Source organism: Fukomys damarensis, unplaced genomic scaffold (assembly GCF_012274545.1).
Source record: "Fukomys damarensis isolate Sample0158 unplaced genomic scaffold, DMR_v1.0_HiC HiC_scaffold_32, whole genome shotgun sequence".
In the NCBI taxonomy this organism is placed as follows: domain Eukaryota; kingdom Metazoa; phylum Chordata; class Mammalia; order Rodentia; family Bathyergidae; genus Fukomys; species Fukomys damarensis.
The window spans coordinates 6,499,634-6,515,420 of NW_022900944.1; the positions used below are offsets into that span (position 1 = coordinate 6,499,634).

The window sequence follows — 15,787 nt, forward strand, 5'->3', positions numbered from 1 at the left end:
CCGGGAGCTCCCGCGCAGCCCAATAAACTAAATTTTAAAAATCAGAATACACATTCTTTTCAGCTGCAAATTGGTCATTCTCCAAACTGGACCACATACTTGCTCATAGAACATGTTTAAGTAAGTGCATTGGAAATAAAGTTATCCCCCATTTATTATCAGACCATTGTGCAATGAAATTGGAGATCAATAGCAAAAGAAACCACAAGAATTTCATAAACACATGGAAATTGAACAACACACTTATGAATAACCAATGGATCACAAAGGAAATTAAAGAAGAAGTCAGACAGGTCCCACAATTAAACAACAATGACAATAAAACATGTTGTTCTATGGGACACAATAAAAGCAGTCTTATGAGGAAAACTCATAGCAATGAATACTCATATTAGGAAAACAGAGTGAGCTCAATTAAACAACCTGATGCTGAACCTCAAGCTTTTAGAAAAAGAAGAGCAGGACAAATCCAAAGTTCATACAAGGGGAGAAATTATAACAATCAGGGCAGAAATAAATGCAAAGGAGACTAAGAGAACAATATAAAAAAAATCAATGAAGCAAAGAGTTGGTTCTTTGAAACAATAAGCAAAACGGACAAAATTTAGCCAAACTTATAGAAAAAAGGAAAAAAAAAGGCCCAAATCCATGCAATTAGGAATGAAAAGGGTGAAATTACAATGGACACAGCAAAAATCAAGAGGATCATCAATGCCTACTTTGAGAACTTATACACCAATAAGGTGAAATTGAAAACATAATGTAAAACTTACCAGCTCAGAAAAGCCCAGGTCCTGAGGGCTTCACTGCTAAATGCTATAAGACATTTAGAGAGGAACTACTGCCACTACTGTTTAAAGTATGCTTTGAAATTAAAAGATAAGAAATACTCCCAAATTCATTACTGAAAGCAAGCTTCACCTTGATCTCCAAAGCAGAGAAAGACCCAGCTGAAAACAGAACCATAGGGTAATCTCACTAATGAACATGGATGCAAAAGTCCTTAATAAGATACTGGCAAATAGAATGCAGATCATCAAGAAGATCATACACCCTGACCAAGGGGGATTCATCCCAGGGATGCAGGTATCAATAAATGTAATACACTATATTAATAGAGCCAAGGAAAAAAACATGATATCTCAGTACATGTTGAAAAAGGATTTGACAAAACAGAACACTTATTATGATAAAAACCCTCCAAAAATGTAGAATAGAAGGTCTCTACTTCAATCTGATAAAAACCATCTATTAAGAAAAACAACAGCTAATATCAGACTAAGTGGTCAAAAACTGAAATCCTTCACTCTGAAAGCAGGAAGAAGACACAGATGTCCACTATCTCCACTCCTGTTCAATACAGTTTTGGAAACATAAGCCACAGCATTAGACAAAAGAAAGAAATAAAAGGAATAAGGATAGGAAATGAAGAAGTTAAGCTGTCATTATTTGCAGTTGACATAATACTACAAGACGACTCCATGAAGACCCCAAGAACTCCACCAAAAGTCTTCTAGACTTAATAACAACATTCAATAAAGGAGCTGGATACAAGGTCAACACTAAAAAATCAATAGCTTTTCTGTACATGAAAAACAGATTCACTGAGAGAGAAATGGAGCAATCAATTTATTTCACAATAGCGTCACAAAAACTGAAACACCTAGGAAACAATCTAACAAAAGAAGTTAAAGACCCCTACTCTGAAAACTACAGCACTCTGAAAAAAGATTGAAGAGAATAGCAGAAAATGGAAAGACAACAATTGTTCCTGGTAGAAAGAATCAACATAGTGAAAATAGCCATACTACCAAAACTGCTATATAGATTCAATGCAAGTCTTATTGAAATCCCAGCAACATAATTCACAGACCTTGAGTAAACAATCCAAAATTTCACTTGGAACAAGAAGAGATCTGGAATAGCAAAAACAATTCTAGGGAACATAGACAAGGTAGGGGTATTACAATCCCCAACTTGAAAGTACACCACAAAGCTACTGTGATAAAAACAGCATGGTACTGGCAAAGAAACAGACCCGAGGACCAGTGGAACAGATTAGAAGATTCAGAAACCACTTCAGACATACTCAGCTTCTTCATCTTCAACAAAGGAGCCAAACACCCTCACTGGAAGAAAGACAGCCTCTTTAATAAATAGTGCTGAAAACTTGGGCCTCAATTTGCCAAAGATTTAAAACTAGACCTGTGTCTTTTCACCATGAGCTAAACTAAAATCAAAATGGATTAAAGATCTAAATATTAAAACAGAAACACTCAACCACCTGGAAGAAAGGTTATATAGAAGTCTTGAAGACACTGGTGTAGGAAAAGATTTTATGAACAAAACATCAGTTGCCTGTGAACTAGCACAGTCAACAACTGGGACTTCTTCTTATTAAAAAGTTTCTCCACAGCAAGAGAAACCACCAAGCATGAAAAGACAACCCACAATGTGGGAAAAAATATTTCCACCTGTTCCTCAAAGGTCTGCTATCTAGAATATATAAAAAAATTAATAAAATCAGACCTCCCAAATTTAAAGACCCAATCTAAAAATGGGAATCTGAAATAAACAGACATTTCTCAGACAAAGAAGTAGAAATAGCAAATAAACATATGAAAAAATGTTCAACATTACTGGTCATTCAAGAGATACAAATGAAAACAATGCTGAGATTCTATCTCACTCCAAAAAGAATGGCTGCTCTCATGAAATCAACTAATAACAAATGCTGGCAGGGGCTGTGGGAAAGAGGAGCCCTGCTCCACTGCTGGTGGGAGTGCAGATTGGTGCAAGAACTGTGGAAATCAGTGTGGAGATACCTCAAAGAACATTTGACCCAGCTATTCCTCTGCTGGGTGTCTTTTCCAAAGAATTAAAGTATCACACCACAGTGATATATGTACACCCATGTTGATGGCAGCACAATTTGTAGTTGCTGAAACCTGCAAGCAGCCCAATTACTGATCAACTGGAAACTGGATAAAGAAAATGTTTTGTGTGTGTTTTTTTTTAAATGGAGTGATACTCAGCCATAAAGAATGAGAAACTAGGGCCATTTATAGTTATATCACATTGAGGTGATACTCTTAAGAGAAATACATAGGACACACATGTGTAAATACTGAATAGTTTCTCAAGTGTGAGCAACTGAATGTAGAAATAAGAACTAAAAAGTATAATAGATAATGTGAATAGGAAGAAAAGGTGAAAAGGGGGAGGGGAAGTGGGAGGGAGGAGGGAAAAGAAAGAAGGGAATGGTATTAATATGAGAAAATAAAAAAATGGGAACAAAGCCTTTGTAGATAGGGAAGGATGGAGGGGTTGAAAGGAAGGCAGGGAAAAGGGAAAATAAATAAAAAAATAAATGCATTTCTAGAATGAGATATGATAAATAATGAGAGATAATAAACAGCATGTATTTTCGATTTTCCCATATGAACCCCTTTACAAGGTAAAGATAGTATACCAGCATTTCCTCCATGGGCAGCTTTCATCAGTAGAACAGAAAACAAAACAAAACAAAAAAATTCCTAGCTTTAATTGTGTGAAGAATATTTTTTTTTTTTTTTTTGGTACTGGGGATCGAACTTGGGTCCTTGCGCTTGTGAGGCAGACCATCGAACTGCTGAGCTAAATCCCCGGCCCTGAAGAACAGATTTTTATGTTCAAATGAACCTGTTAGTCTTCCTATGTGGCTTGCAAATTTATTCAAATTTACAATCTCCTCATTAGTAAAATGTATATAAAAATGGCTGCATTATAGGTTTGGTGTGAAGATAACCTAAAATAATTTACCTAGAAACTTAGTACAAAAAATAGTGTCCATTTAGGAAAGCCTATCATCTCAATTATCTTTATTATGTGCTTTTTCCTTTCCACCACCTCAGGCTGCTAAAAATTGCTAAGGAAATCCACATGATTCACAAAAGTTGTCTAACCTATCAGTAATAATATTAACATTTAAACTATTATTCTTTAAAAACACCTTAAATCCTTCACTGTTCTCTGTTAGTCACTTTACCAGTGCACATCTCATTTGCCCTCAGGTCTGATTTTCAACACCTCCATTTTTAAGGGAAAGAGATTCATTTTGTTTTGCAGTTTCAGAGGGTTCAGCCTAAAGTTGGCTGGTGTGAAGCTAGTAATAATATGGAGAAGGGCATGACGGAGGAAAGCTGCTCAGCTCATGGCAGCCAGGAAGCAGAGAGCAGGGGATAAGCACGGCAGGAAGGGACAAGGAAGCAGATATCATCCCCAGGGTCACATCCTCTGATCCACCTGGCACACCCAAGTGTGCACTTTCGTATTCTCTTAGCTGTCTGCCTCTCACACCACTCAGGCTGCCAATCAAGATTAACCATGACACTCCCCTCGGTCAGACTCCACCCTTCTTCACCTGTTGCACAATTCAGGAATTCATCCCACAAATAACACCCTACCACTGCCACATTTTAAATATCCATGACTAATTAACTCTTTGCCTTAACATTTAAATACATTTTAATCCTTCTATCCTAAAATGCCCTTCCCTTGATTCTAGGGCTTATACCTGACCATTCTAGCCCTCTTTGCCCTTTCAGGCAACATTTTTTTAACAGAACAGTCTACATACTTCTTTAATTCTGTATTTCTTCGACTATTGCAGTCAACCTTTCTTCTTTACCCATTCTCTAAGTTTGCATCTATCCAGGTTGTTAATGACTTCTTTTAAAATAGGTCTCTCCATGGGATTTCGTGTACCATTTGCCATGGACTCAATGTGTATGTTCCCATCTAGCTCACGTGTTGAAACGCTAATCTCTAAGGCAGTGGTATTAGGAGATGTGATCCTTGATAAGTTGCAAACCCATGATATGGTGGAGGCCTCGTGAATAGGCTTAGTGCCTTTTATTCACGAGTGAACTCTTGTCCCTCTTGAATCAGTAGAGTATATAGTGAGTGAAATGATGGCCATCTGTGAAAGAGGAAGTGGGTTCTCACCAGATATCAAGTCTGCTGGATCATTGGATCATTGTTCTTGGATCTCCCAGGATCTAGAAGGGGAAAATAAAATTCCACTGTTTATATGCCAGGCAGCTGATTTTTCTTGCTGTAGTATGAATGCACCCAGACACCACACTCCCTTCTTGCAGTCTCACTGCTTCTGGGTTCTGTGACAATGCTCATTCCTACTTTCAAGACTATCATGCTATGGTCTCTGCTGTGAGTTGAGTCTCCTCTGCCTGATGCTTAGGTATTCATCTGTGATCATCTAAAGTAAAATCTCATGAATTTTCACCCTTTCGTAGTTTGTTATGATATCATTAGAGTTTCAGCCTTGAACTTTTCTCTGAGCTTCAGTCCTACATTTATAATTATTGATTCAATTATTTAGCTACACCTTATTTTCCACTGGCTGATTAACTTCAACATGTCCAAAGCAGAATTTAGCATCCTCTCTCAAATCCTGTTTCCTGTTTTTTATTCCAAATTTCAGATAGTACTGTTCCTATTATAACAATCAGTTTCCCCTGACTAGAAATTAATTTTTCCCTTTCTTATCCCTATATTAAACTAATGACAATCCTGTGTAACTAATTTCCTGCTTTCTCCTATTCATTTAATCTTAATTTCTAGCATCAGTAGTAGTATTCAGGCCCTCAATATTTCTTACTCAGTTTATGGAAATATATTCTAAATAGCAAATATAGGAAAAGATAATTTAGCTTAGTTGTAAAAGGTATAATTTGAGACAATATTGCTAAATATTATGTATAAATACGAGTTCTAATTTTTTATTATCTGTGCAGTATTAGGCAACTCTGGTGACCTGTGTTTCAGTTCTCTCTCTATCAAGAAGTATGCCTTTCTCACCACCTTCACTTGGTCAGTTACTGCTTATTCCCCAAGAATTGACTAAGATTTCACTTTTTCATGGACTCCGCCCAAAGATATCAAGTTAAAACAAATATCCCTTCTCTGTGATTCCTTAATGTTGAGAACAATTTTTGCCTCTACCCTAAAATGTTTCATGACATCATGTCTTCTGATGTACTTTCTGATAAATTTCTACTAGTTCCTTTTATTCGTATATATTACAGAATATTGTGTTTCATATTGTGTAGCATTTTTACATATATGCATATACCAAATCTTAAAATAGTCATCTTCCAAGGAAAATTAGGTCATTTGTGATTAAGTAGGTTACTGTAGTCAATATAATGTCGAGGTTAATATCATGTCAGCCCATTTATAAATTTTCTAAGAATGTTCATGTTTTGAAAAGATCAAGGGAAAACTTCCTTGCTATCCAAAAAATATTTTATTAATATATTAGAAAAATAAAAGAATTGGAAGCCTAAGAAATGCCTTGTATTAGGTATGGGATTAGTTGCTACAAGAACAGCTATACTTTCCAAAACATTAAGTAGCATAGGGAATTTGAAGACAAGTAATTGTGAAACAATCCTCATATGTTAAATACACTGGATACAATTTTTAAATTTTAATACAGCTGGTCTCTGTTACAACTGAATGTTGTAAAGACACTAGAAAGGAATAGTGAGCCTAGGGAGTAAGTCAAGAAAGGGTCAACAGACATTAATATTGGTACAAATGTGCTGTGCGCCAAACAAATAATGAAGTCTTAGCAATGCTTCAGATTATATTAAGATTGTTACTGCTTCAGTTAGTATTCTAGTTTCAAAGTTGCATAGGCTTTGAATGGTCTGCAAACTTTTCCTCTAAGCCCTGCATTTTTTGTAATGTGAAAATTTTGCAAATACAAATATTTTTTCAGGAACATACAAAAGACACTACAACAGAAGTGTCTGTAGTATAAAGGGCATCATAGTGGGTAAAATAGAAGCCGACCATATTTTTCTAATGAAAATATGTACTTTAGCACAGAAGTAGCTGGCTGTGTCTTAGTAGCCGAGTTGGGGGAATACAGGAAAAAATCTTTGTGTTTACTTACTTGGTAAGAAAAATGGCAAGGGATGTGCAAATATGTCAAAGTGTTAAATGGGTGAGTTTCACCAATGCTACATTTTTGTGTATTGATAATTTTATTACATGTTTTATTTTGATTTTTCTTGTAAAATTAGCCCAAATCAGTACAATGTCACATGAAAATCTGCTTTTACAACATTGGAAGGAGGTAAAAAGTAATCATTAGATGACTCAGCTCTAGTGATGACTTGGATCATGTAAGCCAAAGAAGTTAGCAAGGTATGACATAGTGAAGTACAGAATGAAGACTGATTCATATGAGGAAGAAAACAGTAATGTGAATAAATATTTGACTAGTCAAAACGCTACAACATGATCATGTATACCTGAAGGATCCAACATTAGAACTAGGTTGGAAAATGTTCTTAGGTTTTCGCAGGGATAAAATCTACTGGACAGAAAGCCAAAGGTGCCATTCAGTGTTGGAAATTGTTTGTAATGGATGATATCCTACAAGGTGCTGTGAAGTACACGAATAATGAAATACAAGTGAAATATTCTATATGCATCAATAGTAATACTCAAATATGTATTCATCATGACACCTTACTGTTGCACTAAAGGCCTTCACAGAAGGACTTTGTCATTCTAATAGCAAGAATTCAGTGGATTTATGGGGAAGTGACAGAAGTGGCACTGAAAACTTTAGAACAATTGTGATACTCAAGAGATTTTGTCTTTTTCAAAATTACCTTTTTGATGACAGAAATAACCACCCAGAAATAAGAAAGAAAAAAAAAATCCCACAATTTGGCTGCTGTTTGCTTATTTTTTGAAAGCTTTGTTTTGAACTTTTAAGCAGTTTATATATCATCTGAATACATGACAATTCACAAACAACTTGCATCGCTTCACAGTTGTTGAAGTTTATGGCAATACATGCCAAATAAACATCCCAAATATGGTATAAAAATGTATGTCCTGTTGGGTGTGAATATGTTTTACACCTCGAATTTAGAAATTTATCCTGGAATCAGCCACCAGGTCTTCCTTCATGCAGTAATAGACTGGATGACATTGTGAACAGACTTGTTTCACCTATTTCAAAAAGTTGCCCAAGTGTCAAATTTGATTTGGTTCCTGAGTTACCCATTGCTGTCACATTTGCTAAAATACAAAAACCAACCAAACAACCAACCAACAAAAAAACCCAGTTGATTAGCACAGAAACTATTTGTAAGAACAAAGTGGAGATTCTTGAAAAAATGCAGCAAGTTCTCAATGGAGAACTGTCTACTACAGTCTTTGGATTTCAGAAGACATAAATTGGCCTACTATATGTTGGGGAAAAAAAACAAAGTAATATAGCTGTCAACACTACATTATGATGATAAGACTGACAATGAGGCTGGGCATGATGATGCATACTTATAATTCCAGCACTTGGGAAGCTGAGGCAGGAGGATCCTATGAGTTCAAGCTCTGTCAGTGCTACATAATGAGTTCAAGGCCAGCCAGGACTATGTACTGAGACCCTGTCTCAAAAGACCAAACAAAAAAAAAAGATTGATGGTGAATTCTGAACACAAATGAAGCCAGAAATGGTCAACAAGATCAAAGGCTGATAGATGTTGCTGATGAGTTATGCAGCAACATAATATCACTTGAAACACAAAGTATTGGCCAATGGTTGTGTTTTACTGATCCCGAACATGTCAGATATAAATAGTTTTATAGTTTAAAAAGAAATTAACAAGCACAAATATTGGTAGAAAAATTTTTTAGAAGGTTGTTAATTGAAATAATAAATGATGAATCACTAGAGAGGAAGAACAGTACGTATCTGCCTGAAGAAGTCCACAAAACAGTTCCGGAGCAGACCTGTGAACAGACAGGCAAAACCCCACAAGAACATCCTAAGAAAATGGGAAGACCAGCAAGACGTCAGTGTGTCCCACCAAAGAAGACAGGACAACAAAACACATGTGCCGTCAGTGTAAGAGATACTAATGTCCAGAATGTGTTGTTCTCATGTGTAGAAACTGCCATACGTGTGATAACTGAAGTTAAGATTATTGTTGCGGTAGAATTTTTCTTGTATTCTCACTGTAGTTCACACAGGAATTTATTTGTTATTATCATTTAGGGTTAGGAAGCAGACAAATGATTGATGATGTAAAAATGTGGATGTTTGTTCTAAACACTCAGTACATATTTGATATTTTATTTTATTGACGTTTCGTTTTCCTGCTAAGTACACGCTGTGTGAAATAACAGCAAGTTCTTAACATAAGAGGAAAAGAGGTGACAAGTGCGGCCTGCCAAACAGGAAAGGAGGCTAAGCACATGTGCTGTCCGTGTAAGTGAGATTTGTGTGTGGAACACGTTGTCATGTGTGAAGACTGCCTTAGGTGTGATAATTAAGTAAAGATTATTTCTGTGGTAGAGCTTTACTTGTATTCTCATGGTAGTTCTCATAGAAATTTATTTCTGCTGTTATTATTTAGATCTTTTACGCAGTTAAACAGTTGTTATTGAAAACGTTGATGTTTATTCTACACACTTATTACATATTAAAAATTTAATATTTTATTTTATTTTCCAGTTAAGTATACATTATTTAATATAGTAAGACTCATAAAATCAAAATTAATAATTCATTAAAAGTACTTCTAAAAAGTTAAGGTGGGTATCATACACTCACAATGCTCTTTTAGACAAAATTTGGAGTGTTGACTCCTAGAATATGTCTAGTTGGTTGTGGTGGCACACATCTGCATCCTAGCCCTTAGGAGGCCCAGGCAGGAGAATCTCTGTGAGTTGGAGGCCAGTATGGGCTACGTAGTGAAACCCTCAAAATAATTAATTAATTAAATGACATGTTTGGTGTCCCATTAATCTGTGGCATTTTTGAAAGGAATATCCTTGCTAATATTTGTACCTCCATTCCCTAACTATTTAATGAACTGAATTAAGCTACAGAAGAAAATGCTAATTCATTTCCCTAATATTTTCCTCTCCTCAATTTCTCCTCCTAGAATAAAGTTCTGTGAATGAAATTTCCCCAGAAAAAGCATCTCAGTTGCCTGCAGGATAAAGTCCACGTCTCCCACATCTAACTGAACGCCCAGGGCCGCACCTGCTGCGTTGCCCCCTCTCCTGATCCCTTTGTCAGGCGGGCAGTTGGCTCACTGGGTCCTGCTACACACAGTGCTTCCTCTGGTCCTCTGCCCTGTCCTCAGCACCTGCCGCACTCGCCTCACCCAAGTCTCCAGGTTTCCTTCAGTGCCAACTCATTTTCTTATTCTGCATTGAAGAAGCAGTTGCAGTAAGATGTAATATGTACTTATTTGTTATTAATCAGTTATTTTCCTATAGTATTGTTCATCATTTTATTAAATGATGATCCAATTCTATTTTGTTAAACATGATCTAATTCTAAACAGTGTGAAATTAGCCTGAAACCTCCATTTTCTATTGCCTCACCATATATACCAGAAGTTGATATATAACATATATCTGTTGAAAACTAAACAAAAGATTAAACTAAAATAGCAGATTAGGTGATATCCAGCAGGAATAAAAAGCAAATAAAAAGAGCAACTGCTAGGGCTGGGGATTTAGCTCAGTGGCACTGTACCTGCTTCACAAGTACAAGGTCCTGAGTTGAATCCCTGATACAAGAGAGAAAGAGAAAGAAAGAAAGAAAGAAAGAAAGAAAGAAAGAAAGAAAGAAAGAAAGAAAGAAAGAAAGAAACAAGTGAGAACATTGTTACACTAATCTCCGGGTTGAGTTTTGTGAAACTGAACTCTCCTTGCTTCTGAGGAAATGAAAAGGGAAAGAAAGAAATAAAAGGCACAATTACATTGGGAAAATAAAAATATAAATGAAAAGTATGAATATAAATTGTAAGATAACTAGAAGAAAGAATCATTCTCCTGAAATAGATAAAGGATGTCAAGGACTTATAAGAAAAATAGGAATATTTTTTCCTTCTTTTCTACATTCTGGGAAAAGTGAAAGGATGCAATGGGTGAGCTGTGGTTCAACTGAAATTCGACAGTGGCTCCAGTCCTTAGGCTTTGTCTCTGTGCTTTCTCCTAAGCACATGTTTACAGTCCCACTGATCCTCACCATCCTCAAAGAACAGTTCATTAAAACAAGAAAAGCACACTGAAATGTTCCAAAAACCTGTGTATGCGTGCAAACATTTCTCACAAAGGCATCAGTTGAATCCAGAGTGTTAGGAATGTCTTGTGTTCCTCACACTTAAAATCTCCAATACATTAATATTCTGCATAAAATACTAGTTGAAATGAATGCTTTGAAATATTTAATTAATGTATAATCACATGACTGAATCATGCCACTTTACATACAAAACTATTTTAGTCTACAGCCACCCTTTTAGGTGATTCCAGGATTTTTCCCTATTGTTCTGAAAACTAAAAACATGACCATAAATGTACCTGTTACATTTACCAAAAAAAATGAATAATACAAAAACTAACTTCTTCATTTCTTTTGTACAATGGATACAAAATCCATTCATAATGGATATGTCAAATGTACTTAGAAAATAACTATTTCCTGTGAATTACTGAAAACATTTGCTTTCCATATATTTCTTCTTCCCAAATTGTTACGGAAGGAATTGCTAAGTGACACACAGACAGACAGCAGAATGGAAGTAAAATAAAAAAGTTTACGGATCGATCACACCTAATGGCAGTACCCTGACTGACTCCCCCATTGGGTTACAACTCCCCCTTTTACCTATAAAACCTTGATCTTATTCAGTTGGTTACGTTGCAATTGCACAGTTCACATTGCTGATACCCAAAATATGGTGGCCAGGCAGCTGAATTTCAATGCCATTCTTTATTAGGGGAAGTTACCTTCAGGATTTGTCTGTTCTAGCCAAGGGGAAGGGAGCTGTTTGGTCAACAAAGCTAACAAAGTTTCACTTTCATTTACAAAATTTAAAGAGACTAGATGCCTCTGGGTGGGTGCCTGTTAATTATGAACTAAACAGAACAAAGGGCAAAGTTATCTTGCATTGTGACCTTTCCTAGGTTTTTGCTATTCAGTTTGCCCTATCAAAATCTGCTCAGAGCACAATAAAATATTTTAATTTAAAATCCAAATTAGAATGTTTTCAAATAATTGTATAAATCTGGAATGAATAAAACCATCACAGCTTCTGAAGCCTAAATCAGTGTAAGATGCATGCATTTTTTTTATGTTGTTAGAGTCAAAGTTTAAAAAATTAATCTAATACTTTTAAAAATAAGCAGGACAGGGATAAGGGGAAAAATAAGAACCAAGGTACATCATATAAAGGTACCAGATCCCAATGTATGATCACATTACTGTATATTATATACTGTATATTACTGAATATTACTGTATTGCATACCTAAAAAGTACCAATAAACTTAATGAAAAATTAAAAAATAAAAATACATAGGATTCTAAATATTTTTAATATTTCTATGTAAACTGAATGTCCTATTCATTAATACTGTAGAATTATTCTTACACAATTATTATTTTTAGTTAGAATTTTGAGAACACTAGTTTTAACTTTTTTTTTAACCTTACCAAAACTTTCCTATGAAACTTTTTTGTGGAAAACTTTAAGCTACCTTCTGCAACTAAACTTCTTTTAAATTCAAATTTAGAGCAAGTGAGATTGTTTCTTGTCATTTCTCTGAAGTCAAATTAACAACTACATTTTGTTGTATTTTATTTCATCCTAGCTATGTCTTAGGAATTCATGAGGACGAAACCGAGCACTCTTAGCACTGTCAGTTGTATGGATGTATATTAGCTCATTTAACCATCTCAAGCTCTTGGGGGTAAGTATAATTTCTAAAAAAACAAAATTACAAAAGGTTACATAGCACATAGTTAAATGGTGTGTTACATAGTAACACATAATTAGAGAGCTGTCATAGTACTACTTACACTTATATCTCAAACCATAAGCCTTATATACCTTATAAACCATAGCCTTGTACAAGAGAAAGTATTCCTAGTCTCCTCCATTAGTTTTTAGTATGACATTTATATAACTTTAAATGTACTTTTCATATCTTTCTTTTCAAACCATAAGCAATGCATCCACATGACGAGGTCTGAAACTAATTTGAGATACTGTTAAAGAAACGTTATCAATTCCAAAATAACTCAAAGATAACTTCGAGCTGTAAACTTTTCTGCTTCTCTAGGATGCACATTTTTAAGGCCATCTGTTAAATGCTCAGCATCCAGGGTCTTGCTCCTGTGTGCTGGTCAGAGACTGCAGGAAATAGAACAAAGTCTGATGCTGGAAAGGCTGGGTGAGTGTGGAGCTGGCCATTTTTTAGCACACAGGCCGTACACTTAACAACAGCTCAACTCGGAAGCTATTGCCCAGAACAGTGTTCAGCGTGGGAGACTATAGTATAAACCGGCAGAGGGATATAAAGCAAGGGAGAGAAGGGTCCTCTGCTGGGGATGATGGAGAAAACAGGAAACCCAACACACACTTGAGTCTGGGCCTTGATGGCCAGGCCGCCCCCAGGACTCACTCTCCTCCGCAGCTGCAGGGGAGGCCGAATTCCTCCTCTGACATTTGCATCTATTTCAGATTCCTTTTTGGGGAGTCCTATGGTTTAGCACCGGTGTCTGCAGGACAAAAAGAGTCTGATTAATGTGTGGGGCTTCCTGTCGTAGCACACACTCCGCATAAGTGATGGAAGAGCCTCGCGTAATTGAATCTGAAATTGAATAAAATAATGAAAAATTTAGCATAGCCTCTGCCTTCGTGTGCTGCGGTGGGGACAGCAGAGAGGTCAGGATACTTGGAATGTGAGGGACATTTTATAGTCACTGCTGGTAAAAATTTGTTTAACACAGTGTCATGATTAAAAAGGAATGTGTATCCTGCTGTGGCACCGAGGTACAAGAGAGGGAATAATAAATTGGCGCCATTGACAAGATGTCATTTGTTATCTGCTTTAAAATGTCAGGTCATGTCATCCTGGTGAAATATTTTCTCTCTTGATGTATGTCTTACAAAGCAGGTTCAGTGTTTGGCACTATTCTATTTCAATAAAAGAAAACAGCTTTTAATCTGGAAAGCACTGTCACCAGCAGGAAAATAAGGTCATCCACGTCTCTTATTTGGCCATTTTTCCACAACCCTCCATTAGCAAGTGGTATATTTCATTCTCCCAGTTGCTCCAAATTCTTACTTTAATTTATCTTTTGTGGAGTGTAATTATCCATCTGCTCTCTTGGCCAAAGGCAGCGAGAGTGAAAAAGATCTTAGATATTGTGGGTTTCTAAAAAAAGACCAAGCCTTATAACTGCACATTCTGAAGTGCCATACTTAGTGTGTTTGTCAGATTCTTCACAACTCTGTCGCTCTGAAAGTCTCAGGACACAAACACAAAAGCAAAGCTCTGCTACATTATATCAATTTGAAAAGAGAAAATAATTTAAACTTGCATCAAAATAAGAAAGTTTATTAGAGGGCTGTGGTGTGTTTACACCAATATGTAATTGGAATCACTATAAAACATAGGTAAAGAAAGACATAAGACATTAAAGCAGTCATTGAGTTGATTTCTAATTTTCTTGTGTTTAAGTTTTCATTGTAAAATCACTGTAGGGATCTTGGGAGAAATGTGTTTGTTTTGCTCATACTAAACCAAGCATATATATCTTGAATTATGAAGTCTTGTTCTCATAGGACTGGAAGACTAAAATCTGCTTTGGGTAATATGAGAGTAATGTCCCAAGAAATGGATGAATAAGAAGATATTTTATTTCTTGTTAAATATAACTTAGCTTAGTGTTTTTGACAAAAGTCAAAATTGCCAGGTGTTTACCTACAAAAGCAAATACAATAGGAAAAGCAAAACTAACTTAGATTTGCTGCATTGGGGTAAGAGAAAGTCATTATAGATATGCTAAAATCCAGTGGCTTCAAGAGAAATGCACTTTGCTTATAACCCAGAACTTAACTTTGTTTTAAGGATTCTTGGATGCTTTTTCTACCAACTTCTAAAATTTTATTTTTATTTTTATCTTCTTATTTTGTGTCACCTAGTAGCACATCCATGGGGTCAATCAACTGTAGATATTGAAAATATGTTTTTACTTGTGTCTGTACTAAATACATATAGACTTTGTAATCTTCTCATCATTTTCTAAATGTTACAGTGCTACAACTATGTTCACAGTACTTGCATTGCGGTAGATACTGAGCAACCTAGAGAAGTTTTAAAGTGTGTGGTGGCAGAGTGGTAGGTTTTATACACAATAATATGTCACTTCATTTAAAGGGCTTGAATGTCTGCTCTGCTGGAAAAGGGCCTGGAACCAAACTGTCATGCATATGGAGGAGAAACAGTAACATTTCTGACACTAAAGACACCCATGGCAAAAACTCAGAGACACAATGAGGCATGAAGAGAGGAAAAGGTGGGCTTACAGACACTCCGATGTCCTGGTAAATCAAGTGACGACTTTGTATAGTTGTGATTTCACCTTTCAGAAAGGCATTGGACTGCTTCAGCAGGTAGTTTGGAAAGAAAACCCTCCTTCACAGAAATCAGCTGTATAAATCAGTGCTGTGGATTCCAAAGGCCCGTGAGTCAGCCAATCACACTTCTTGCATGTCTAGTACTGAGAAATATTTAAACTGAAGAATTAAGTAATCATGCAAGACAAACTAAGCAGTCTGTAATAGGTGATCACCTTCTAATTGTTAGAAATTATTAATTTTTTTCTTAATTCTGAGGTATGTTTTTCCAAGCTTTTTTGTATCAAATATATTCAGAGTGGATTTACATTATT

The 15,787-nt window shown here is 35.9% G+C and overlaps 1 long non-coding RNA gene across 1 annotated transcript in view; it reads right to left on the minus strand.

Annotated features, from left to right (window-relative positions):
• The window catches only part of LOC104852009, a 47,544-nt gene extending 32,039 nt beyond the window's left edge, over positions 1 to 15,505 (minus strand). The window contains exons 1-2 of the long non-coding RNA XR_777367.1: positions 15,423 to 15,505; positions 4,987 to 5,039 (exon numbers count right to left, since the gene is read on the minus strand). This is a non-coding gene — a long non-coding RNA (uncharacterized LOC104852009). The remainder of the gene's footprint in view (positions 1 to 4,986; positions 5,040 to 15,422) is intronic.
• Between the last annotated feature and the right edge of the window lie 282 nt (positions 15,506 to 15,787).